Genomic DNA, 26,635 nt, shown 5'->3' with positions numbered 1-26,635 from the left:
ACAGCAGTGAAAGCCTAGAATCCTAACCACTATGCCACCAGGGAACTCCCAAAGGTCAGATCTTTAAACAGAGTGGGAGAAGACTTCTTACGGGCACATGAAAGTTAGTATAAAGACTGAGGCAGTATAATTATAGCTAATGGTTATATAAGTCCTCCTTTCTGAGTACTTTACATGTGTTAACTCATTAAATCCTTTCAACAAGGATTTAATGAAATAGACACTGCTGTTGTCTCCATTTGCATGGATGAGGACACCAAACCAGAGAGAGGTTAAGTACTTTACTGAAGGTCACACAGCTAATGAGTAGTGAAGCTTGACTCTAAAAGCTATGCCCTTAAGCTGTACTGCCAGCTGAACCAGGCTGTGCTGCCTCTGTAATTCTGATTGCCCAGGACATGCCAGGGGCTGCAGAGAACTTCCACAGGACATTGTCACCCAGACCCCGACTCTGCCATTCCCCTCCTGGAGCACCCTTTGACCTTTGAGTGGAGGCCTGCTAATTCCCACTGCTGGGCTGGGTCCCGATGGCGTTGGCCTGGTCCTGTTTCCCCCGTCTTTGCTTTTCTAGTTCTCTGTAGATGTGTCCGCTGATGGGCCTACCTCTGGGCCAACCCTAGTTCATAAACTAAACTCCAGTTGGTAGGGTTGGAGTGTCGTTTAGGGCAACTGTGTGTACGGTAGCATCAGATACCTGTGTCCCATTGGACTTTCAGACTTTACACCTTGCCGTGTTGGCCATGCATGGACTCAGTTCTGGCCTTCAGCCTCCCATTGAACTCAAGGGCGAGGACTGGGCCTTGAGTCTGTGACTCACTCTTGCTGGACTGTTCATATCGGTTGATCATATTCCCCTAACATGAGCCTCTAGTGGGGGTTCTGCCCCTGGCAAACAGATGGAACCCCTGGGTTCTCCCTCACTTCAGGCTTGTTCTCTGGCCTGGATCTCCTGGGTCTAGTCCTTGCCTGAGTTGTGCCATGATTGCTCTGCCCTTGGCCGTGGGCTTGGGGCTGCCCGATGCTTCACTGTCCCCAGCCCATGCCCACTGCCTTGGTCATCGGCTTGGCCTGGTCTTGGCTCTCCCTCTCTTCCTGTTTGTCTGGTGTTGCTGCCTGATTTTCACCTCTGTTCCTTAGGGGCTGGCAGACTTTTTCTGTAAAGGGGCATAAAGTATATATTTTGGGCTCTGCAGGTCCTCTGGTCCCTGTTGCAATGACTCAGTTCTGCTGTAGTAGCTGGAAAGTAATAACCACGGACAAGATGTAAATGAATGCATGTAGTTGTGTTGCGATTACACTTTATTTACAAAAACAGAGGGCGGACTGGATTTCAGCCCGTGGTCGTAGTTTGCTGACCCCCGCTTCAGGATGCCATTGGCTGCCTCTTTCTTTCAGCCTACAGTGATTCTGTCTCTTTAGAGATCACTGGCATGCCTAGCCTAGAACCCTGGACCACGAATTCTACTCTGAATTCCCCATACCTGTGGACCTTCCTATAGCACCTATTGCTATATTCCCTTTGCAACCCTTGACCTTGAATAAAACCAACCATTCATTTTTGTTAAGTTCTCAGTCGGCTAAATTGATTCCATTAAAAATGTAGCTCGTTCAACAACAGCTGGGTCTTAAATTCTTTTTACAAATCCTGGTATTGAATTCTGGATGGTTTCTTGACCAGAAATACAATGGCCGTATTCCTGAGTCTCTTCTCCTTTGAATGCCCTCCTCCCCTCCCCACATGCATTCTAATCAGTTTCCATTTCTCCTGGGCCCAAATCTCAAATTTTCCTTCCTTTAACTCATCAATGTAAGTCTCTCTAAAACTGTGCTTGATCTCGCTGCATCCCCAGGCTGCCATCCTATTTCACTCCCTCTCTTTAGGGCAAAGCTTTTAAAAAGAAGTCTCGCCCCTGCCACACTCACTTTTTGACCTTATTCTTGTCTTGTCCGTTAACCCTTGGCTGCTGTCTGCCCCTACTGTTGGGCCCCTACTATAGTAAGTCGTATATACTTAATATATTGTAAACTTGCTTTTTGAAAGGTCACTGATATCCTCATTTTTAAAATCCAACGATGTGGACTCCTTTTTTTTTTTTTTTTTTTGCGGTATGCGGTCCTCTCACTGTTGTGGCCTCTCCCGTCGTGGAGCACAGGCTCCGGACGCGCAGGGTCAGCGGCCATGGCTCACGGGCCTAGCCGCTCCGCGGCATGTGGGATCTTCCCGGACCGGGGCACGAACCCGTGTCCCCCGCGTTGGCAGGCAGACTCTCAACCACTGTGCCACCAGGGAAGCCCTGGACTCACTTCTCATACTTGGCAACATTTGACACCATGGACCGCCATTTCCTCAGGTAACTCCCCCCTGAATGAACTCCCCTGGCTTTATTCTCACCTCTAAGCTTTTTTTTTTTTTTTTAATATTTATTTATTTGGTTGCACTGGGTCTTAGTTGCAGCTCACAGCCTCCTTACTTGTGGCTCGCCAGCTCCATAGTTGCAGCTTGCCAGCTCCTTAGTTGTGGCATGCATGTGGGATCTACTTCCCTGACCAGGGATCAAACCCAGGCCCCCTGCATTGGGAGTGTGGAGCCTTATCCACTGCCCCACCAGGGAAGTCCCTCACCTCTTAGCTTTTTACATTAGTCTGCTAGGGCTGCTGTAACAAAGCACCACAGACTGGGTGGATTAAGCAACAGAAATTTATTTTCTCACAGTTCTGGAGACTGGAGTCCAAGATCAAGGTGTCAAGCAGGGTTGGTTTCAGAGGCCGAGGGAAGGATCTGTTCCAGGCCTCTTTCCCTGGCTTGCTGACGGCTGCCTTCTCTCTGTCTTCATGTGGTCTTCCCTTGTCTGTGTCTGTGTCCAATTTCTCCTTTCTTATAAGGACACCAGTCATATTGGACTAGGACCCACTCTGATGATCTCATTTTAACTTAATTACCTCTTTAAATCCTATCTCCAAATATGGTCACATTCTAAGGTGCATTCTGAGGTTAGGACTTCAACATATGAATTTTTGGGGAGACACTATTCAGTCCATAACACTTTTCCATCTCCACGTTTCCCTTTACCACCCCTCAAATGCTGCTATTCCCAAAGTCCATTTCTTGGCCCCTTTCTTTTCGTGCTCTCTCAAGTTTCTCTCTTGGAACAATCTTCTTTCCCTTCACGCTTTAACTAGCTCTTGTAACATCGCATCTTATCAGACGTGAGATGTAAATTATCCCACGGGCACTCCAAACTCAACGTGGCCCAAACAGAACGGACCATTTCCTGTGCAATACACAACGCGTTCTCCTGCCTGGCCCGAGACCCCCAGCCCCGCAGACACTCAGAATAAGACGCTTGTTGTCATCTCTGGCCCTCTCTCCCCACCCACCGGTGACTGATGGGTGTGTCACTTCTGTTGTTTGGCACCGACATTCCGATCCCACTGGCACAGCTGTTATTCTGGGCTGGACGTGACCCTGCCCCTCCAGGTCCAGCCACTGGAAATGCAAGGTGAGTGATGCCACTGTGGACCCTTCCAGACCCTTCCAGTTGCATCTCACTGAGGTTGAAATTCCAATGCCTTAGTGACTTTCATTTGGCCTCCTTGGCCGTTGACCACTGCCGCCTTCAAGTTCCACCAGACCACAGACTCCTGTGCCTTTCCTCCTGCTGCTTCTGCAGCCTAGAAGCCCCTTGACATTTAAAGGCAGTTAAATCTGACTTTCCCGGTGGAGTGTTCCTTGATCCCCACGATGGATTTAATTTCTCCTTCTTCTGTGTTTGTGTAATTTTTATTACCCAAATGTGTTTGTTACCTCGACATTTACTGTAATGCTTCGTGGCTTGGGCTAGGTATCGTATTTAGAATTTCAGAGTACAGGAAAAGTAAAAATAAAGGGATTTTAGAAGGTGTCTGCCTTCTTCCAATGAGGAAATAGGCCCTCTACAAATTAACCTGCAGTTACGTCTTTGAGGGGAGAGGCTTGGTGGCGTGTGTGCATATGTAGATGTGTGTGTGTGCGCACATGTGTGTGTGTTTCTCCACTGTTCTTGGCACGGTGCTTTGCCCATAAGACGTGTTTGGAGATGTTTCTTAATTTTAGTTAGAGGGCAGTGCTGTGGGGATCTAGCTGTGTGTTTGGCACTCTGTGGTCTTAAGACTTGGACAACGACATAGGAAGAACAGACCTGTGTTGGTCGGCAAGATGGTTCTCACTGCAGGTAACCTTTGTCTCCATCACTTGCTCTGTGATGATTTGCTGTAGTGTACACTTCTCGCACTGGGGAGGGGGCTGTAGAGGAGGAGAGGAAATGAATTAAATGAACCCCTTCTTTCCAGTCCTTGAATTCCTTGGAGAAGAGGTGGGAGAGGAAACAAAGGAAAATTAAAGTGTTTCTTAAAGGGACCTTTAAAGTAAATCTGAACAGACAAATAAGGGAGTCATTATTTGCATTGAAATCAAATAATTCACTGTAGGGTCCTCTTAAAAAAGGAAGTCCTGTCCTGAATTTGAGTGAGGTTTCCAGATCATTAGGTAATTGACAGAGGCAGGGAAAACCATCCCTGTGAACAGCGAGAGGAAGCACAATTAGAAGTAACAAGCAAGCAGGTCAGATGTTATCATGCACATCACTGGGAAATAGGGTTTGATCTATTGCACAGAGTCAAATATTTTTCTGAAAGGGTGTGGTGGTTTAACGGTCTTTTTTCCGCCTTTCCAATGCATGCATGAATCTCTACGTTTCACGCTTCTCAAGAAAGTCTTTGGGTTCCCGCGTTCACCAGGACTGGTGGCCAGCGGTGCGTCTTGGAGGGTCACTAAGTCCTTTCCCCTGGACGGGCTGGAAGAAGTGCACACCCCCCTCCCCCCTTCCTTTCCTCTGGCTCAGAGCTCCTGGCTGTATCTGCGGGACATTTCCTAGACCAGGACTGTCTGGGAGCCACGAGGGCTCACCTTATGGTCACCGCTCTGTCTCCAGCGTTTGTTGTCCGGCTGTCCTGTCCTGCCAGATGCCAGCTGTCATTGGTCCCCCACTGGAGCCAGCCAGGCAGAGCGAGCAGAGTTGTGGGAACAGTTGTAGCACCAAATTGCCCAGTTTAGATCCATTCAGGCTTCGTTTAGAAACGTTTGGGAATAAAATCCCCTGTGGCATGATGGGCGCTCAGACTCACCAACCCCTCGGGGCTCCCTGAAGGAGAAAACTCCTGCCATTCTGGTCTTGGCCTTCTTGTATTAAAATGTTGCTTTAAGTACAAAAGTAGAAGATGTGTGGTCAAGCTTTGGAGAATAAGCAAAGAGAAGACAATAAAACTTACTCTTAATCCTGTGAATCCAGAGGTAACTTGGGGATCACAGCTTGAGGATAAAATCTCCCAGAATTTGTGTTTGTACATGTGGGTGTTTTATGTGTGTTTACAAAGTATTCCTCTATTTATTTGAAGGGGTTGTGATACGAATACCCTTGTGCGAGCTGCTTTTTAACTGACTATATTGTGGATGTCTCGCTGGGTGGTTGTATGTGTTTCCACTTCATCATTTTTAATGCATGTATTCTATTCCACAAACAGGTGTGTGGTGTGTTATTTTTGACCTGTGTTATTTTTCTAAGGATAAATTCTTAGAAGTGGAATGATCAGGTCAAGGATTTGGGGACCTCTCCTAAAGATTTTCCCATTCCCACTTCTGATAATGTGGGATGACTCATTCCAGATGGCTTATTTCCATGCGTCCTCACCATCCGCTATGGGCATTAACTCTTTTTAGAAATTCAGTAGCCAGATGGTTTTGCATTATTGTTTTATTCTGGATTTCTGGGATCATAAACAAACATGCACATTTTTTTTTCATGTACTTATTGGCCGTTTGATTTTTCCTTTTGTGAGTTATCTATTGATATATATATATTTAACATCTTTATTGGAGTATAATTGTTTTACAATGGTGCGTTAGTTCCTGCTTTACAACAAAGTGAATCAGCTATACATATACGTATATCCCCATATCTCCTCCCTCTTGTGTCTCCCCCGCTCCCTCCCTGTCCAGCCCCTCTAGGTGGTCACAAAGCACTGAGCTGATCTCCCTGTGCTATGCGGCTGCTTCCCACTAGCTATCTATTTTACATTTGGCAGTGTGTATATGTCCATGCCACTCTCTCACTTTGTCCCAGCTTACCCTTCCCTCTCCCCGTGTCCTCAAGTCCATTCTCTATGTCTGTGTCTTTATTCCTGTCCTGCCCCTAGGTTCTTCAGAACCTTTTTTTTTTCTTTTTTAGATTCCATATATATGTGTTGTCATACTGTATTTATTTTTCTCTTTCTGACTTACTTCACTCTGTATGACAGATTCCAGGTCCATCCACCTCACTACAAATAACTCAATTTCGTTTCTTTTTATGGCTGAGTAATATTCCATTGTATATATGTGCCACATCTTCTTTATCCATTCATCTGTCAGTGGACACTTAGGTTGCTTCCATGTCCTGGCTATTGTAAATAGAGCTGCAATGAACATTGTGGTACATGACTCTTTTTGAATTATGGTTTCCTCAGGGTATATGCCCAGTAGTGGGATTGCTGGGTCGTATGGTAGTTCTATTTTTAGTTTTTTAAGGAACCTCCATACTGTTGTCCATAGTGACTGTATCAATTTACATTCCCACCAACAGAGCAAGAGGGTTCCCTTTTCTCCACACTCTCTCCAGCATTTATTGTTTGTAGATTTTTTTTTTTTTTTTGCGGTACGTGGGGCTCTCACTGCTGTGGCCTCTCCTGCTGCAGAGCACAGGCCCAGCAGCCACGGCCCACGGGCCCAGCCGCTCTGCGGCACATGGGATCCTCCCGGACTGGGGCACGAACCCATGTTCCCTGCATCGGCAGGCGGACTCTCAACCACTGCGCCACCAGGGAAGCCCTATTGTTTGTAGATTTTTTTGATGATGGCCATTCTGACTGGTGTGAGGTGATACCTCATTATAGTTTTGATTTGCATTTCTCTAATGATTAGTGATGTTGAGCATCCTTTCATGTGTTTGTTGGCCATCTGTATATCTTCTTTGGAGAAATGTCTATTTAGGTCTTCTGCCCATTTTTGGATTGGGTTGTTTGTTTTTTTGATATTGAGCTGCATGAGCTGCTTGTAAATTTTGGAGATTAATCCTTTGTCAGTTGCTTCATTTGCAAATATTTTCTCCCATTCTGAGGGTTGTCTTTTTGTCTTGTTTATGGTTTCCTTTGCTGTGCAAAAGCTTTTAAGTTTCATTAGGTCCCATTTGTTTATTTTTGTTTTTATTTCCATTTCTCTAGGAGGTGGGTCAAAAAGGATCTTGCTGTGATTTATGTCATAGAGCGTTCTGCCTATGTTTTCCTCTAAGAGTTTGATAGTGTCTGGCCTTCCATTTAGGTCTTTAATCCATTTTGAGTTTCTTTTTGTGTATGGTGTTAGGGAGTGTTCTAATTTCATTCTTTTACATGTAGCTGTCCAGTTTTCCCAGCACCACTTATTGAAGAGGCTGTCTTTTCTCCATTGTATATTCTTGCCTCCTTTATCAAAGATAAGGTGACCATATGTGCGTGGGTTTATCTCTGGGCTTTCTATCCTGTTCCATTGATCTATTGACATTTTATGTCTGTTTCTGTTGAGGGGTTCTTTTGTAAAAATAATTTGTAATAACTCTAATAGGAAGAATAGTACCCTGTGTTTATTCTATGTTGCAAAAATTTCCAGGTTTACTGTTTATCTTTTTATTTCTTTTATATTAGTTTTAACTTACTTTTTTTTTAACGTTTTAAGCAAATTTTTTTCCTCCCCTTTTAAATACTTAAGTTCTGGAATCATGCTTAGAAAATGCTTCCTCACCCCCAAGAGTACATAAATATTTGCCTCTAAATTTAACATTTTCCTTCTAAATTAAAAAAATATATTAATGTAATGTATTGCACAGAGCTTAAAAGTTGAGTAGTATTCAGTGGCTTCTTACACCAAGTGGCATGGCATCTGTGACTGTATTTCTGTTTTGTAAATAACTTCATATGTACCATTTTTTAAACAAACTTATGGTTACTGGGGGGAAGGGGGGGAGGGATAGACTGGGAGGTTGGGATTGACATATACACACTACTACATATAAAATAGTTAACTAATAAGGACCTACTGTATAGCACAGGGAACTCTACTCAATACTCTGTAATGACCTATATGGGAAAAGAATCTACAAAAGAGTGGATATATGTATATGCATAACTGATTCACTTTGCTGTACAGCAGAAACTAACACAACATTGTAAATCGACTAGACTCCAATAAAAATTTTTGAAAAAGTGGCATGGCAGTCCCTTGCCGTCCTGGGGAGATGCTCTGTGAAGCAGGGGTCCAAGGAGCTTGGGTGCAGGAATTCTGCCATCAGGTTGAGGCCCCCTAGTCCTGTGCATAGACTGACCCCTACATCCTTGTGGGCAGCGGGCACCGTATCCCAGCCCTGCGCTGGGCCTGGGGTGCCCTCTCATTCATTTTTGCCGAGGCTGGCCTGCTGACTCTCAGGACACAGGGCACATGAACCCTGGGGACAGGGCTCTTCTGTCTGCCCATGACCTGGGTCCCCGAGGCACCGGCAATGGCCAGTGTGCACCTCGCAGAGTCCTGGCGCTGACTGGCTGGATTCTTCCTAGTGTAGACCCTTGACAGGCACAGAATTCCTGTTACCCTTCACTCTGTGAAGGTGGTAACTCCTTCTGCCGTCTGCCTTTCACATCTCCTCTGAGACCTCTCCAGCCACTTCCCTTTGTCCTTGTGGCTTACAAAGGAATAGCTCCCCTGCCTCCCATCCTTCGTTTTTAATTGAGCAGCATTTGGGGAACGAAAGGTGATAAATGAGTAAGATTGATTTGACAGTGTTTACCAGTAATCTAATATATATTTTTATCATTAAATTTTTAAATCCATCTGAAATTTTGGCTATGATATGATATAGGGATCTAACTTTATTTTTTTCCAAATTGTTGTCAATTTTTCCAATACTGAATTGAAGAATTTATTGAATTCTAAATTGAATAATTTAGAAATGCTGGTTTTGTTATGTACCAAATTATCATACTCATTTGGGCTCATGTCTAATCTGTTGGTTCTCCTCCACTGTAGCATCTCTTCATTTTCCTGGTTTAATTATAGTAACTTTAAAAATCCTTGATAGGGCAAATTTCCCCTTATTGTTTCTTATATTTTTAAATTACCAATTTTTTTAATGGGAAAATAATTATGATTTTTTATGGTCACTATTTATCCAGATGTCCCAGAGCTTTCAACTTGTCAAAACCATTTTTTTAAAAAAAAGCTGCAGTTGTCATTTTCTTCCTTTGACTCACTTGTCCTTCCTGAATTTTCTAAACCTGAGGCATCTTTTCCGAAGTTATATTTCAAAAAAGTTATGTTGCAAAAAAAAACCCCAAAAAACCCTGGAATGGAATTTCTTGGTGTGTGTGGCTTACCTGTAACCCAGTCTTCTGTCCCCTCAAGTTCAAAGTGGCACCGTGCTGTCAGTCATGGGGAACACAGTTTGTGCGTATAACCTGGGTTCCAAAGCAAAAACACCACAACATAGAGGAGTGACTCACTGGAACCAGACTTCTTGTAGTCTGGGCAGGTGGCCCTTGGCAGTGCTGGGAGGGGTCAGCTGAATGTTCCAGGTGTGAGTGGATCTTACATGGCTGGAAATGGCTGCCTTGTGGCAGGTGCCTTCTGTCATCTTTGATTTGCTTCTTCCCTGTTTTCTCACCACTTTCCTGTGCACCTTTCCTGTTCCCTTGAATCATCCCTATTTTTCTTTAAAGTCTGGGCCTGGCTATGGCATCTAAACCTTTACAGATCACCTTACTCCTCTTAAAAAAAAAAAAGTATATATATATATATATATATATATATCTCCATCCCATGTTTTTTGATCCTTTCATAATAGACCATCTTCATTTTCCTTGTTAGCCACTTCTAAGACGTCACACTGTTCCTGGTGTGTTTCAATGCCGATGTCATCAGATGCATCAGATTTCCCCACTGCCATTCCAGTTGCTGACTGAGGTCTGGAACTCCCCGAGGTCTTGTCTAAGGTGGAGCCGGGGGATGTCAGCATCACAGCCACTGAGGTCACATTCTCTTTGCTCTTCCCTCCCTTCCCCGCCTGGACCTTCCTTGCCCCCTGATGTTAGTGAACACTGCCAGATTGAGACCATTGCTGTGGGTAATAGGATCCTGAGTGCCAGGAGCCGGATGTACTGCTTACCATGTGCCAGGCTCTACCCTAAGTATTTTCTGGAGAATCCCAGGCGATACTTATCACTGCTCAATGAGGTAGATACCTTGTGACTCCCGTTTCATGAAGGGTTGCGTTGCCTAGGGTTTTACTGCTGCAACGTGGCAGAGCCAGGACTGGGTCAGGGGTCTGATTGGCTTGAACGTCAGTCGGCGATGCTGCTTCTCTGTGAGTGTTTACAGGCCGAAGGGTTGGGAAAGGCCTCCTCCCTGAGCAAGTCCTTGAGCTGGAATTAGGAAGGGCCACCGAGGGCAGAGGCTGATGACCTGAAGGGGTGGCACGTGGGGCACGATGGGCGGCTCTGGCAGGGCACGCAGGTGGGAGAGGGCTGGCAGGTGTCCCTTTGGAGGTGTTGGCACCTTAACCGGAATCTGCTTCTTTCCTCAGCCTCCGGGCTGAAACCCCCTGCCCCCCGGGCAGCCTTAAAGAAGGAGGCACAGGCAAAGCACATCCTCATTTAAACTTGGACCATCTTCCTGGCCCTGGTGAGTAAGGTCATTTCAGGAGAGAGTGAGGAGAAGATGACTAAATTAGGTTGGCTTTTGTACCTCTTTGGCTTGGAGTACAGTGTGGGAAGCGATCCAGCGTTGCTTTTCCTGGCTGGCTGGAGGACAGAAGAAGACAGCAAACAGTAGGGGACCTTGCCCTCGTGTTTGTTTTGCCTCTTGGTGCCCTTTGCTGCCTGCCACTCCTGATCTGTCAGCTTCCCTCGGATGCCCTCGGCCAAGGGCTCTTAAAGGTGGCTTCCTTTCCTCCGCGATGGCCGCCACCCCCAAGTTCCATGAGTCCCCATTTGTTAACCGATGCGAATGCTTCCCTACGCCATGTTTTCTGTACTGCCTTTTACACCCGATAGGTTTGTGTTTCCAGTCCACATGACCTTGGCTGGGACCCTTTGTCAGAGGAGAGGGTTCCATTCCTGAATTTCTTGGGCCTTTTGAGTCTCACGCTGGCCTCCAGTGTATTTCTTTGTAGACAGACTAGTGGGTATGTTTCAAAGAACAGAGGCCCTCCCTCATATTACGGCGTCAGAAAGATGAATACACATTTCTAGGATAAATGAACGCCTTCACTGGTGCTTTCGGTCCATCCCAGGATGAGCTCTGCACATTCTCGCATTGGAACCGGCTTCTAGGTCCCTGTCTTAGGAGGCAGCTGGGGAGGTTTTCCTTCAGTGTGGGCTCTGGAGCCAACCCACTCGGGTTTGAGTTCCTGCTCTGCCACTGACTCGCTCTGCACTTTTTGGAGCCGTTTTAAAATTTGCGCGTGCTTCATTTTCCTCATCTGTAAAATGGGGATAATATTAATCCCGCCTCACAAAGTATAACCGAGATGTTGCTTAACATTGCTTAATTAGAATTGCCTACCACACAGCAAGCCCTCTAAAAAGAGTCACTATTTTCATGCCTGACCTATTCTGAGAAATTTTCCTTTGGTCTTTTCCTTTGGCCAGATGGGCATGGTACCCAGAGAAACTTCTAGCATCGTTACGGCTCCATGAGAGTTCTTGGTCCTGAGTTTTACTTTTCTGCCCCTACTGGCCCCAGGGACGTGTTTTGTTCCAGGTTTACTATGGAAGCATAGTAACTCCAGGGGATGGATCATCTTATTTCCTCTCTGTCACGGTGGTTCTCTGAAGGACAAGCTTCTTCATATCATTCATTCATTTATTCATGTGTTCATGCCTGCATGCATCCGGCAGACATTTTGAGTACTCCTTGTATGTCTGACACTGGGCTCGATGCTGGGGCAACATTGTGACCGAAGAGCTCAGAGTCTGCTTGTACTTTGTGGATTTTTGCTGTTGTTGATGATGTTTGGTTTTTATGTCTCTTGAGCATAGAATAGCTTCTCATTTCTTTCAGCAGATTCCTCTCCATCACAGGGTCTTTGTGAAGGTTGGATCGTGACCAAGAGGGCTCACGGGATGTCCTCCCGATGAACTCAGCATCTTGGGTTGTGTCCATTTTTGGTCTCTGCATTTGGCGTCTCCCGTCAGCAGGGACCCTCCTCTTGCCAGCAGAAGTTCCTGAGGTGACTGCCACCCTGCCTTCACTGTGCTCTGCCCGGCTGCTGGGGTGACCTCGTGTCCTGTTTGTGACATTCCTGGGGCCACCCGCTATCTTGGGCACTGCCGTCTTCAGGGCCCCAGTGTCTAGCCTGCAGGTGAGAGGCCTGTGCCCAGGGTCAGCCTCCTGCCACCACCTGGACCACAGGCTCAGCCAGGATGCTTCCTTCTGAGCCTCACTGTTTTCCAAGTGCCCAGCTCTCAAGCAGTTGTGTGGCTCAGATAGTCCTTGATCTTGAGGACCTGGGCGGTGCCTCTGCTGTCACACCATCCTGGATCACAGCATCCTAGATGACCTAAGTCCACGCTGCTTGAACAGCTGAATGGATGAACGTGACCTCCCTTGTGGCTAGATCTGCTTCAAACCCCCACCCCCCCATCCTCAGGCATACCCCCAGTTTTAAGGCAGAATGAAATCTCAGAAAAAGTAAGTCCTTGTTCTCAGTGCTATAGCCTTATTTCCAAATATTCTTATGCTGTCAACTCCAAAACAATAAGTAAATTTCAGGCCACTTTCCATTGGAATGATGGATTGAATGAATCTAATTTACGTGCTTTTCATGTAAATTGGCCCAAATGGGGCTAAGTCTCCAGGGGTCCTGTACCTTTCTCGGTCAATCTCTTATAGCCTCTTCTGGGTAAAATAGGGCTAATTCAAGTTTAAAAAATAACAGGAAGTGGCAGACTTTTAGACTTCTGCTTGGTCTTGTCCATCTTCAACTATATTTGCTCCCAACTTGGTTAGTCTCTATGGATAGAATTGTGTCCCTTCCAAAATTTATATCTTGAAGCCTTAACCCCCAGTGGGGTGGTAATTGAAGGTGGGGCCTTTGGAAGATAATTAGGTTTAGATGAGGTCATGAGGGTGGGATCTTCGTGATGGGATTAGTGCCCTTATAAGAAGAGACCCCACAGTTTGCTTGCTCTCTCTCTCTTCCCACCACGTGAGGACACAGTGAGAAAGCAGCTATCTAAAAACCAGGAGGAGAGCTCTCACCAGAAACCAATGCTGGCACCTTGACCTTGGACTACTAACTTCCGTAACTGTGAGAAAACAAATTTCTGTTGTTTAAGCCACCCAGTCTACAAAATTTTGTTATGGCAGCTAGTAAAGAATTGGAAGAGCCATTCTGAAGAACTGTCTACAGTCAATATTGGGGACCGTGTACAGCTATTTTCCGCAGATCCAACAATCTCTTGCTTCTCACTGTCTTGGGTGGAGGGCTCCCAACTCAGCCAACAGGAACCCCTACCTTTGCAGAAAGGTGTCTAGGGCTCTCAGTTTGATACAGATGCCCGAGCAGCCAGAAGTGTCTAGAAGAGGTAGCAGGACATCTTTATATGAGGATTGCAGAAGAAGAGGCATAAAATATATGAAAATTAAATCCTTTCACATTCAACGTATTAATTAAAGAAGATTATAATAGCCTTCAGGGGGAGCCTTAAAAAGCAGCTGAACTTTTTGTGTAATTACTTTCAGAAAGAACAACTCAAAATCATCTGCCAGAAGCATTTCTGTTGGCAGGCGAGCTTCAGTATCCCTGTGACACTGGTGGACAGTTCCTTCCACCAGGTGCATTCATCTAATCACCAGCCAGCTCTTGATCCTTGGAAATTCACGGAGAGACGGTGCCATTCAAAATCAAGATTGGTTTAGGAGATGCACATCCCTTCTGGTCGACACAGCCTGTACTCGACGCTAGCCCTTTACGTTCTCTGGTCAAGGCTCTCTCTTCCAAGGTCTGTGCTGCAGCCACGTCGTGTGCTCGCACTTGATGGCTGCGGGTCATTTTAGTCCTGGCCTTGAAGCAGCCTTGGTTCTGCCTTCAGGCTCCCTGGGGCCCTCCCCCCACGTGGAGGAAATTCCAGGCAGACTCTTCAGTTTGTAAAATGTTGTTAGTTTCTTTCTAGCCATAAAAATGAAATAGACCCGTGGTACAGAGTGTGGAAAGTTCAAACAAATAAGAATACAATGACAGTAAATCATCACTCAGCAGTGACTAGTATTTACATTTTGGTTGATTTCCTTCCAATAACTTTTTCTGTGACTAGGTATATCAATATATATCTCATATATATATATGAGACTAGGTATAATAATTATATTTATATAGTTGTGATTGTGCTCTCCATATAATTTTATGGCTTGACCTTATAAAAGTAATAGAAGAATAGGATAATAAAAAAACAATAGAAGTGGGTACAAATGAAAGGTAAGAGTCCCCACCAGCCACACTACACGTCAGAGGCAACTATTTTTAATCATTTGTCATCCTGAGTGCCTGTGGTGGGTGAAATCACTCTAAATGAAGTGCTTCTGTGTTTTTGATTCTCCACCTTAAATGGAATCTCTCCACCTTCTCTTATGAACCAGAGATTCCTGCTGCCTTACAGCACTCCTCCCTTTCACCTTCCAGTGACTTTTATTTTTAAATCTTTAAATTAACTAGCTTTATTGCTTTAGCTCATCTATTTAAATCTTTATTGCTTCATTCATTTTAAGCAGTACCTTCTGATCTCCCACCATGAAAGACGAGGTACTTCACACCCTACAATCCTTTATCCTTTTTTAAAAATAAATTTATTTATTTATTTATTTTCCGCTGCTCTTGGGCCTCCGTTGCTGCACGTGGGCCTTCTCTACTTGCGGTGAGCGGGGCTACTCTTCGTTGTGGTGCGTGGGCTTCTCATTGCAGTGGCTTGTGGAGCGTGGGCTTTAGGTGCACGGGCTTCAGTAGTTGTGGCACACAGGCTTCAGTAGTTGCGGCGTGCGGGCTTCAGTAGTTGTGGCTTGCGGGGTCTAGAGCGCAGGCTTCAGCAGTTGTGGCACACGGGCTTAGTTGCTCTGCGGCATGTGGGATCTTCCCAGACTAGGGCTCGAACCAGTGTCCCCTGAATTTGCAGGTGGATTCTTAACCACTGAGCCACCAAGGAAGCCCTCTTTTTCCTTTTTTAACCACTTTTATCACTAGACCATCATGGGGTCAAACACACTCTGTTCTCTGTCTAGAATCGAAACTTCCATGATTCGTCTATTGATTTCAGGTTCAAAAACAAAATAGTGTTTATAATACTATGATTATGTAAATATTATTCCCTGCAGAAACAAACATTGCATCATTAACCCTGTGCCGTTTGTAGGAGAAATGTATAAAAAAAGACCCAAACAAATCGTAACTTGGAAGGAAGAGTGAAGGAGGGGGGGAAGCCCACTTTACTTGTATTTGACATTTTTTAATAACTTTTTTAGAAGTTCTGTTTTATATTGCTAATATAAATAGTATTTTAATTGAAATATAGTTGATTTACATTATATTGGTTTCAGGTGTGTAAGACAGTGATTCAATATTTTTATAGATTATACTCCATTTAAAGTTATTACAAAACAATGGCTATATTTCTCTGTGTTGTACAATATATCCTTGTTGATTATCTATTTTGTATGTAGTAGTTTGTATCTCTTAATCCCCTACCCCTATTTTGCCCCCCCTTTCTTCTCCCCACTGGTAACCACTCATTTCTCTGTAAGTCTGTTTCTTTTTTCTTATATACATTCATTTGTTTATTTTTTAGATTCTGCATATAAGTGATAACATACAGTATTTGTCTGTCTGACTTATTTCACTGAGCATAATGCTCTCTAGGTCACCCATGTTGTTGCAAATGGCAGAATTTCATTCTTTTTTATGGCCGAGTAGTATTCCATTGTGTAAATATACCACGTCTTCTTTATCCATTCATCTGTTGATGAACAGTTAGGTTGCTTCCATATCTTGCCTATTGTAAATACTGCTGCTGTGAACATTGAAGTGCATGTATCTTTTTGTATTTGACATTTGCTATGGACATTTGGCCTCTCCTTCTTTTCCAGCAGATGATCCAGCTTCCGCTGCTGTTGGCTGCTGTGAGTCCCTTTTCTCCCTGCCCTCGGGACTCTGTGTCTTATTTGCTCCCACAGTGGTCCTCTGGGATTGCACCTCATCCATAGATTTCACCCACCAATTGGATCTCAAGTTCTGTCATTTCTTGGATTCCTTCTGTGTTTCACTGAAATAATTTTTTGAGTGATTCTGTTAGGAAGTGTCTATGGATGGGAAACTTTCTAAGCCCCTATCCTGATTGGATTTGTCAATTAATTTTTCCTGTGAGGCTAAAGGGCTTGTTCCACTGTCACCTAGTATCTGATGATGCCAATGTGCACCTAATGCCGGTATGACTGTCATTCATTAGAAAGTTGTCTGTTCTCTCTGTTAGAGGCTTGAGAGTGCTTTCTTTATGCTTGTGTTCTGAAACGTTATGCGGTTTTAGATGATGGATGAAGTTCTGGCTATTTGACAGGCCTTTTCAGTCTGAAGGTTCATATCATCAGCTCTTGAAGTTTTTTCTTCTATTACTTCCTTTCCTCTGTGTTCTCTCGTTCTGAAATGCTTCTTAAGTGGATGTGGCCCTTCTGTGTTAATCCTTACTGTTTATTAATTAAATTTTTAATTTCTGTTTTGCTGTATTTTCTGTGCTTGCCATGACTTCTTGCTCTAGTGCTTCTGATTTTTTCTCCAATCAATCAAAATTTTCACTTCCCTGAATTCTTGATCTCAGACTGCACATTTTTCGTGGCAGCCTTTCAGATCTCCCTGAAGTGTTATGTGAACATTCTTTCAACTTGTCTGCTCTTTCCAGAATCTTCCTCGTTGTTTCTGGGGTCACCTTTTTTTGTCCTGCCCTTTGGTGATGCTGATTTTCTTTTTAATTAATTAATTGGTTTGTTTAATTTTTGGCTGCATTGGGTCTTCATTGCTGCGTGTGGGCTTTCTCTAGTTGTGGCGAGTGGTTGCAGTGTGCCAGCTTCTTATTGCGGTGGCTTCTCTTATTGTGGAGCACGGGCTCTAGGCACGTGGGCTTCAGTAGTTGTGGCACACAGTCTCAATAGTTGTGGTGCATGGGCTTAGTTGCTCCGTGGCATGTGGGATCTTCCCGGACCAGGGTTGGAACCTGTGTCCCCTGCATTGGCAGGCAGATTCTTAACCACTGAGCCACCAGGGAAGTCTCTGATGCTGATTTCCTTGAAGTCTCTGGCAATCCTTGTTTGACCATTGGCATTTCTGACATGTCTGAATGAAATGTGTCAAGATTCAGGTTTCCTCTGAACACCAGCCTCCCCGCAAATGATAGGAATGGCAGCAAACCTTCAGAGGGTGGACCATGTTGATGAGAAAGATTCATTTTAAGGTTCAAGACTGGGAAGGGGTGAACACGTTGCCCCCATGCAAAGGCAAGAGGAGGAGGGTCTCACCCCGGGGCACCCACACCAACCCTCAGGCACATAACTCCTTTTATTTATTTATTTTTTTAATTTTTTCTTTTGCGGTGTGCGGGCCTCTCACTGTTGTGGCCTCTCCCATTGCGGGGCACAGGCTCAGGACGCGCAGGCTCAGCGGCCATGGCTCACAGGTCCAGCCGCTCCGCAGCATGTGGGATCCTCCCAGACCAGGGCACAAACCCGTGTCCCCTGCATCGGCAGGCGGACTCTCAACCACTGCGCCACCAGGGAAGCCCACATCACTCCTTTTAAAAGAGCTTGTTCTCTGGGTGGGAGACCCAGCTCACTGTTCCAAGTAAAAGGCTTTAATGAGTCCCTCCGGGTCCACCCCATCTCCATCCAGCTCTCGGGGTGCCCATCACCTTGGGGTGCTCTGTGGCATCCCACCACTCCTGTCTGCACAGTGGCCTTCCCTTGTCACACTTTCAGCCCTGCCTCACTCTGCTTATCTTCATCCATCAAGATGAGCAAAATAATTCTGCCTTCCAGAGATTTGCCATTTTTTGGACTGACAGTGGTCTCCCTCTCCCCCATATTCAAAGCCTTTATGATTTTATTACATTTTGTTCCTCTATACCATGATTTTAATGGCATTTTAGGAGAGAGACGTATGTTCAGTTTTCCTTCTTGAAATACTTCGTAGAGTCAACAGCATGTTATAAAGATTTCTGACATCATTAAAAATTTAGGGACCATCACTGATGCACAGCATACACTGATATGAATGTACTTTGCTTATTGATTTCTATACTTTTAGATTTTTGTCTTGTTTTCTTCTTCCTTTCTTTTCTTGTCTTTGTGTTTCCATTTTAAATACAATGCAACACAATTTTTTGGTGCACAAATCTTTGACCATTTCTCAGGATAGATTTCAAACAATAGATTTTTGGGGTCAAAGGGTGAGAAGCATTATTTGAATGGATACTTAATTGCGAAGTTGTTTTCTCTAAGCGGTTGTTTTAACTGCTACAGAGTACCAGTCCCATTACAACCTCACTAGCATGTTAAAAACAAACAACCCTCCCACACTGAAAAAGCACATAACAGCATAAAAATTACATTTCTTAATTACTTACGAGCTCAATTATTGTTGTCATATGTTTTATTGTTGTTTTTCCAGTTTAGTGAATTGTCTGCTGTGTCCTTTTTGTACTCCCAGTTTGCCTCTCACTCTTATTTATGGTGTTTATAATGTTTAGAAGTTTACATTGTTATAATGGCAAGGCTCTCAGTCTTTTCCTTTGTAATTTCTTTAGCTATATTTCAACTTTGAATGTCCTTTAACTATAAAAGATGAGTTAAAGTTTTACATATATTTCACTCTAGATTTCGATTATATGATGTTTTCTGGGTCTACTCCTTTTAAATAGTCTTGTGGTTTCCTTTATGTCTTACTGCATTAAGTAGAACTTGTAGAATAGTGTTACCTAACAGTAGAAGTAACGGGCACTTTGTCTTTTTCCTGATTTTAACAGCAATGTCTCTGCAGTGATTTTCAAAGTGGGGTGTGTAAGGTGTTCTTTTGGGGTGTAGGGAGAAAAGGGAAGAAGGAAGAAATTACACTTTACTGATATTCATTGTAGAGAGTGATACTGATAGTGCTCAGTTGTCCGTATGTGTGCTGGTCTGGTGTGACAGGTGTGTTGTGTTCAAGAAGGTGGGCATCCTATAAAGTGAGATATTGCTGTAGGACCTTCCTCATGCACTTGTTACCAGTTACTTGTGACACCAGTGCCTGGCTGGGGGATTTACAGGTAATATTAGTCAATTTTAACTAGACTAACACCCAGAAAATAAGCAAGATGCCTGCCAAGGAGCCCCGGCTTTTAGATCATACTGATCATGCAGGCCCAAGAGGACCACAAGACAATGGCCAAGTGGGCGTTTCCTGTGCTTCCCAAAGGAGACCTTCACCAGCCACTTCATGGGTTACAATTGACAAGCCAGCAGATTGGGCAAAAACTTAAAAAACTTCTAAAAGACTACTTAAAATGTTGATCTATATTAACTTTCATGAATAATGAAACCTGGTCTAATCTTTGAAATGAGATGGAAAATGACTCTCAGTGGCCTTTGTACCCCAAGACACTGTGCAGCTTCTATCAGGGCAAAGTTCTTCAAAGAGTTGTCAAACAGAAAGCAGAGTCGCACACTTTCTGTCATGAACAGGCAAATGGTCCATGTCTGTGATCTCTTCTGAGATGGCAGGATGTTGCCTGCTACACACACTGAAAGATGACATTTTAACAAAGATAGAGGAAATAACTGCTTTTTTAAAAAAACATCTTTATTGGAGTATAATTGCTTTATACTGATGTGTTAGTTTCTGCTGTATAACCAAGTCAATCAGTTATACATGTACATATATCCCCATATCTCCTCCCTCTTGCATCTCCCTCCCATTCCCCCATCCCACCCCTCTAGGTGGACACAAAGCACCGAGCTGATCTCCTTGTGCTATGCGGCTGCTTCCCACTAGCTATCTGTCTTACATTTGGTAGTGTATATATGTCCATGCCACTCTCTCACTTTGTCCCAGCTTACCCTTCCCCCCACCCCCATGCCCTCAAGTCCATTCTCTAGCAGGTCTGCGTCTTTGTTCCTGTCCTGCCCCTAGGTTCTTCAGAACCTTTTTTTTTTTTTGAGTCCACATATATGTGTTAGCATACGGTATTTGTTTTTCTCTATCTGACTTAACTTCACTCTGTATGACAGTCTCTAGGTCCAGCCACCTCGCTACAAATAACTCAATTTTGTTTCTTTTTATGGCTGAATACTATTTCATTGTATATATGTGCCACATCTTCTTTATCCATTCATCTGTCAGTGGACACTTAGGTTGCTTCCATGTCCTGGCTATTGTAAATAGAGCTGCAATGAACATTGTGGTACATGACTCTTTTTGAATTATGGTTTCCTCAGGGTATATTTCCAGTAGTGAGATTGCTGGGTCATATGGTAGTTCTATTTTTAGCTTTTTGAGGAACCTCCATACTGTTTTCCATAGTGGCTGTATCAATTTACATTCCCACCAACAGCACAAGAGGGTTCCCTTTTCTCCACACCCTCTCCAGCATTTATTGTTCGTAGATTTTTTGATGATGGCCATTCTGACCAGTGTGAGATGATACCTCATTGTAGTTTTGATTTGCATTTCTCTAATGATTGATGATGTTGAGCATCCTTTCTTGTGTTTGCTGGCAATCTGTATATCTTCTTTGGAGAATTGTCTATTTAGGTCTTCTGCCCATTTTGGGGATGGGTTGTTTGTTTCTTTGATATTGAGCTGCATGAGCTGCTTGTATATTTTGGAGATTAAACATGGAGGCTAAACAATACACTACTGAATAACCAAGAGATCACTGTAGAAATCAAAGAGGAAATCAAAATGCCTAGAAATAAATGACAATGAAAACATGACGACCCAAAACCTATGGGATGCAGCGAAAGCAGTTCTAAGAGGGAAGTTTATAGCAATACAATCCTACCTCAAGAAACAAGAAACATCTCAAATAAACAACCTAACCTTAAACCTAAAGCAATTAGAGAAAGAAGAACAAAAAACCCCCAAAGTTAGCAGAAGGAAAGAAATCATAAAGATCAGATCAGAAATAAATGAAAAAGAAATGAAGGAAATGATAGCAAAGATCAATAAAACTAAATGCTGGTTCTTTGAGAAAATAAACAAAATTGATAAACTATTAGACGGGCTCATCAAGCAAAAAAGGGAGAAGACTCAAATCAATAGAATTAGAAATGAAAACGGAGAAGTAACAACTGACACTGCAGAAATACAAAGGATCATGAGAGATTACTACAAGCAACTATATGCCAATAAAATGGACAAATTCTTAGTAAAGCACAACCTTCTGAGACTGAACCAGGAAGAAATGGAAAATATAAACAGACCAATCACAAGCACTGAAATTGAAACTGTGATTAAAATCTTTCAACAAGCAAAAGCCCAGGACCAGATGGCTTCACAGGTGAATTCTGTCAAACATTTAGAGAAGAGCTAACACCTATCATTCTCAAACTCTTCCAGAATATAGCAGAGGGAGGAACACTCCCAAACTCATTCTACGAGGCCACCATCACCCTGATGCCAAAACCAGACAAAGATGTCACAGAGAAAGAAAACTACAGGCCAATATCACTGATGAACATTGTTGCAAAAATCCTCAACAAAATACTAGCAAACAGAATCCAGCAGCACATTAAAAGGATCATACACCATGATCAAGTGGGGTTTATCCCAGGAATGCAAGGGTTCTTCAATATACGCAAATCAATCAATGTGATAAACCATATTAACAAATTGAAGGAGAAAAATCATATGATCATCTCAATAGATGCAGAAAAATGTTTTGACAAAATTCAACACCGATTTATGATAAAAAACCCTCCAAAAGGTAGACAAAGAGGGAACTTTTCTCAACATAATAAAGGCCATATATGACACACCCACAGCCAACATCGTTCTCAATGGTGAAAAACTGAAACCATTTCTACTAAGATCAGGAACAAGACAAGGTGCCCACTCTCACCACTGTTATTTAACATAGTTTTGGAAGTTTTAGCCACAGCAATCAGAGAAGAAAAAAATAAAAGGAATCCAAATCAGAAAAGAAGAAGTAAAGCTGTCACTGTTTGCAGATCACATGATACTATACATAGATAATCCTAAGGATGCTACCAGGAAACTACTAAAGCTAATCAATGAATCTGGTAAAGTAGCAGGATACAAAATTAATGCACAGAAATCTCTTGCATTCCTATACACTAATGATGAAAAATCTGAAAAAGAAATTAAGGAAACACTCCCATTTACCTTTGCAACAAAAAGAATAAAATACTTAGGAATAAACCTACCTAAGGAGAAAAAAGGCCTGTATGCAGAAAACTATAAGACACTGATGAAGGAAATAAAAGATGATTCAAACAGATGGAGAGATATATACCATGTTCTTGGATTGGAAGAATCAACATTGTGAAAATGACTCTACTACCCAAAGCAATCTACAGATTCAATGCAATCCTTATCAAACTACCAATGGCATTTTTCACAGAACTGGAACAAAAAATTTCATGATTTGAATGGAAACACAAAAGACCCTGAATAACCAAAGCAATCTTGAGAAAGAATAACGGAGCTGGAGGAATCAGGCTCCCTGACTTCAGAAATAATTGCTTTTTAAAGGAAACTCATGCTCAAAGCTCAAAAACAGTTTTGAGAATGGATGGTTTTGGAAATCTTTCTACCATTATGTGATTTTGTTGCTAAAAAACTGTTGTGAGTGTGCTATCTACAAACTCAAATTTGTGAAGTTAAAAAATCTGGGGGCTTCCCTGGTGGTACAGTGGTTAAGAATCTGTCTGCCAATGCAAGGGACACGGGTTCAAGTCCTGGCCGGGGAAGATCCCACGTGCCGCGGAGCAACTAAGCCTGTGAGCCAGAACTACTGAGCCTGTGCTCAAGAGCCACAGCTACTGAATCCTGCGCGCCTAGAGCCCGTGCTCCACAGCAAGAGAAGCCACCCAATGAGAAGCCCGCGCACCACAAGGAAGAGTAGCCCCAGCTTGCCGCAACTAGAGCAAGCCCGCATGCAGCAAGGAAGACCGAACATAGCCAAAAATGAAAACAAACAAATAAATTAATTTAAAAAAAACCTGGAAACAGAATTTTGTTAACTGCTTAAGGATCTTCCAAATCGATTGTTTTTTGTTAAAACTATGAAAGTGCAACCGCTTTGAATCAGTTTGCAAAATCACCTGTTGAAATTCAGGAAGATGAAACTTTACCAGCAAAAATCTTGGCATGCTTGTGGGACGGATTGAAGAATGAATGTTATGATGTAGTAAACCCTGCCAGTGACGTGTTTCTTCGATTTGGATCTGTAAATTCTTTTGAGGTGTATTTTTGGTTATGGCAGATGTTTTAATCAAGTATGGAAATACACCCAACCTAAAACCAGATCTTCAAATCACTGTATAACAAAATGTTATGTCAAGATTTTCAGTAAGCATGATAACAGTAAATCACACTGCTTTCAATAAAAATCCAATTTCTGTATTTTGAGAAACAAAGCGTTCATTGAAGCAGTGTTTTAAATTTATGAGTCTAGAGTTGCATGTAGAATTCTCATATTTCATACTGTTGTCTATTTGTGCTTTCCCTGTTTGTTTTAATAAAGTTGTCAGAGATTTGTCTGTTTATTTGCTTTTGTTTCAGAGAACCAGCTCTTTTAATTTATCTGTTTTCTAATTCAGCTCTGTCTCATTATTTCGTTTTTTCTGTTTTCTTAATTTATTTTGTTGTTCTTTCTCTAAAACGTTTGTGTTGAAAACTTACTTATTTATTTTTGGCTGTCTTGGGTCATCGTTGCTGCGCACGGGCTTTCTCTGGTTGCAGCGAGCGGGGAGTACTCTTTGTTGCGGTGTGCAGGCTTCTCATTGCGGTGACTTCTCTTGTTGCAGAGCTCGGGCTCTAGGTGCGTGAGCTTCAGTAGTTGTGGCTCACGGACTCCAGAGCGCAGGCTCAGTAGTTGTGGTGCACGGGCTTAGTTGCTCTGCGGCATGTGGGATCTTCCTGGACCAGGGCTCGAACCCCTGTCCCCTGCATTGGCAGGCGGATTCTTAACCACTGAGCCACCAGGGAAGCCCTTGAAGACTTATTTAGTGTTTATATTTTTATCTTAAAAACAGTAAGAGCATTTAAAGACCTCACAAGCTTATCTGAATACTACTTTGCTATACCTCATATGCTTTTTTTTTTTTTTTTTGCGGTACGTGGGCCTCTCACTGTTGTGGCCTCTTCCGTTGCGGAGCACAGGCTCCGGACGCGCAGGCTCAGCGGCCATGGCTCACGGGCCCAGCCGCTCCGCGGCATGTGGGATCTTCCCGGACCGGGGCACGAACCCGTGTCCCCTGCATCAGCAGGCGGACTCTCAACCACTGTGCCACCAGGGAAGCCCCCTCATATGCTTTTTAATAAGAATTATTTCCCTTTTAAAATTTTAAATAGAGCGTATAATTTAAATTTTAATTTAAACTTTGATCTAGGAGTATATTAAAAATTTCAATTTTAATGAATAAGTTCTAGAGATCGAAGGTACAGCATGGTGATTATAGCTAATAATACTGTATCATATACTTGAAACTTGCTAAGAGAGTAGGTCTTAAATGATCTCACCACAAAAAAAGAGAAAGGGTAATTATGGGACATGTTGGAGGTGTTAGGGAATGCTATGGTGGTCATCCTTTTGCAACATATAAGGCTGTCAACATCTTATACAGCTTAGACTTACACAATGTTGTATGTCAGTTATATCTCAACAAAGTTAGAAAAATGTCTTAGCATTTAAAAATATTGAATTTTATTATTGTTTCTGTTTATATTCAACTGTCTCAGACCTGCTTTTGAAGACCTTTACTGAAGTTTGCTTTGTGGTCTTATATTTGATAAATTTTTGTAAATGTTCAGATATCTCGAAAGTTATCTCTGGGAGGTTGTGGGGACACACACACACACACTCACACACACACTCATATACAGAGACACATCAAATCGGCCTTCATAGAAAAATGTCTACATCATTCATATCCCCTTTGTTTTTGTTTTTTACCCAGGTAATTTGCCAAAGCCTTAGAGGGTGTCTTTAAAATCTTCACCAGTTTTTAAAATCAAAAATATATTTAAATTATTTTTTGGTTTATAATGATATGTACATGATATATAGAGGTTTGTGACTAATATATATTTTTTGGATTTTTCCCCTTTTTAAACATACCTTCACTATACTATCAGTGCTTTTTATTTTAAATTGCTTTGCAGTTAGAACTTTCTTTTCTTTGACCTTTGCCTTTAAGTCTTTTCCCATAATTTAATTTGTAAACTTCTCTACTCATTTTACTTTAAATGACCTTTAAAGGCAGTAGCAGGTAGTGATTGTGTCTCCGTTGTGTCTGCTTGCTGTTATGAAGGGAGCTGCGTTTCATCTTGTTCCTCTGTGGGTAACCTGTATTTTCTAACCTGGATGGTCAGAAGACATTTCCTTATCTTTGAAATTCAGAAATGTCACAAGGATATCTAGTTCTGTCAGCATGGTCACTAAGCTAACGTGGATTAGTTTCCTGCAACAAATGAAGAGATGCTGGATAAACATATAACAAAAAAGTTAACTCTGTAGCCCAGCCAGTCCTTTGCCTGCTAGCTGAACAGATTTATCCTTCTGTCTCCCCCTGCACCACTCTGTATAGTAGGGTCTGTCCAAGCAAACTATGTTTCCAGATTCCCTGGCCAAAGGGAGGCACCAACAGGAGGTGAGAAGGTGAGGACAGAGAGTGAGGCTCCCCACCCCTACCTGCCTTTGACAGATGTCTCCATGGTACCTCTCCCTCTTAAGGTTTCCTGCCCTGCATCTCGGCAGAGCAGAGATATCCTATTGGGCGACCCCTACCATGGTTCTAGCTCCTCTGGGCACCCCACTTTTGAGGTTCTGGTCATACTGCCATCGCCATATGTCCCTCCACAGTAGGGGTAGGAGAAACTTTCTGCTATTGCTAATCTCTGCTAACCAGCCTCTCGACAGGGGGTTGGGGGGGTGCTTTTCAGCCCTTCTGCCCACTTGGTAGGTAGCTCACTGTTGCACATCTTTTTATTGAACTAGCTGACATAGGCTCTGTTTTCCTGACTACACTTTTCCTGTTTTACACATTAAAATAACTTAGTGTGAAAGAAAAGAAGGGGAAACTCAGAGCCCAGAGAGGAAAGCGTAGGGGTGGACGCTGCTTCAGGGTAGGGAAAGCCCCGAAGGCTCTGGCAGGTGGGAGTCTTAATGTTCATGCCGGGAGGAAAGGTGTGGTCTTGGGTCCACAGCAGGCAGGAAGCAGGAACTCAGACCCTGGTTTCGCTGCCCCTCCCATAGGGGGGACTAGACAGTCTGCCCACTGCTCAGCAAA

General features: G+C 43.3%; 1 protein-coding gene across 6 annotated transcripts in view; it reads left to right on the top strand.

Moving 5' to 3' along the window:
• Positions 1 to 26,635, top strand: part of CALN1 (calneuron 1) — a 469,972-nt gene that overhangs the window by 86,316 nt on the left and 357,021 nt on the right. The window contains exon 1 of one of the 6 annotated variants that reach the window (XM_060285814.1): positions 4,193 to 4,211. The exons of the other annotated variants lie outside the window; for them this stretch is intronic. The gene's annotated coding sequence lies outside the window, so the exon portion shown is untranslated. Of the gene's footprint in view, positions 1 to 4,192; positions 4,212 to 26,635 lie in introns of those variants that run through there. 6 annotated transcript variants of the gene reach the window in all.

The sequence above is a fragment of the Globicephala melas genome, chromosome 15, assembly GCF_963455315.2.
Source record: "Globicephala melas chromosome 15, mGloMel1.2, whole genome shotgun sequence".
Lineage (NCBI taxonomy): Eukaryota > Metazoa > Chordata > Mammalia > Artiodactyla > Delphinidae > Globicephala > Globicephala melas.
The sequence above is the reverse complement of the archived record's forward strand: the minus strand, read 5'-3'. Positions and strand labels throughout refer to the sequence as shown.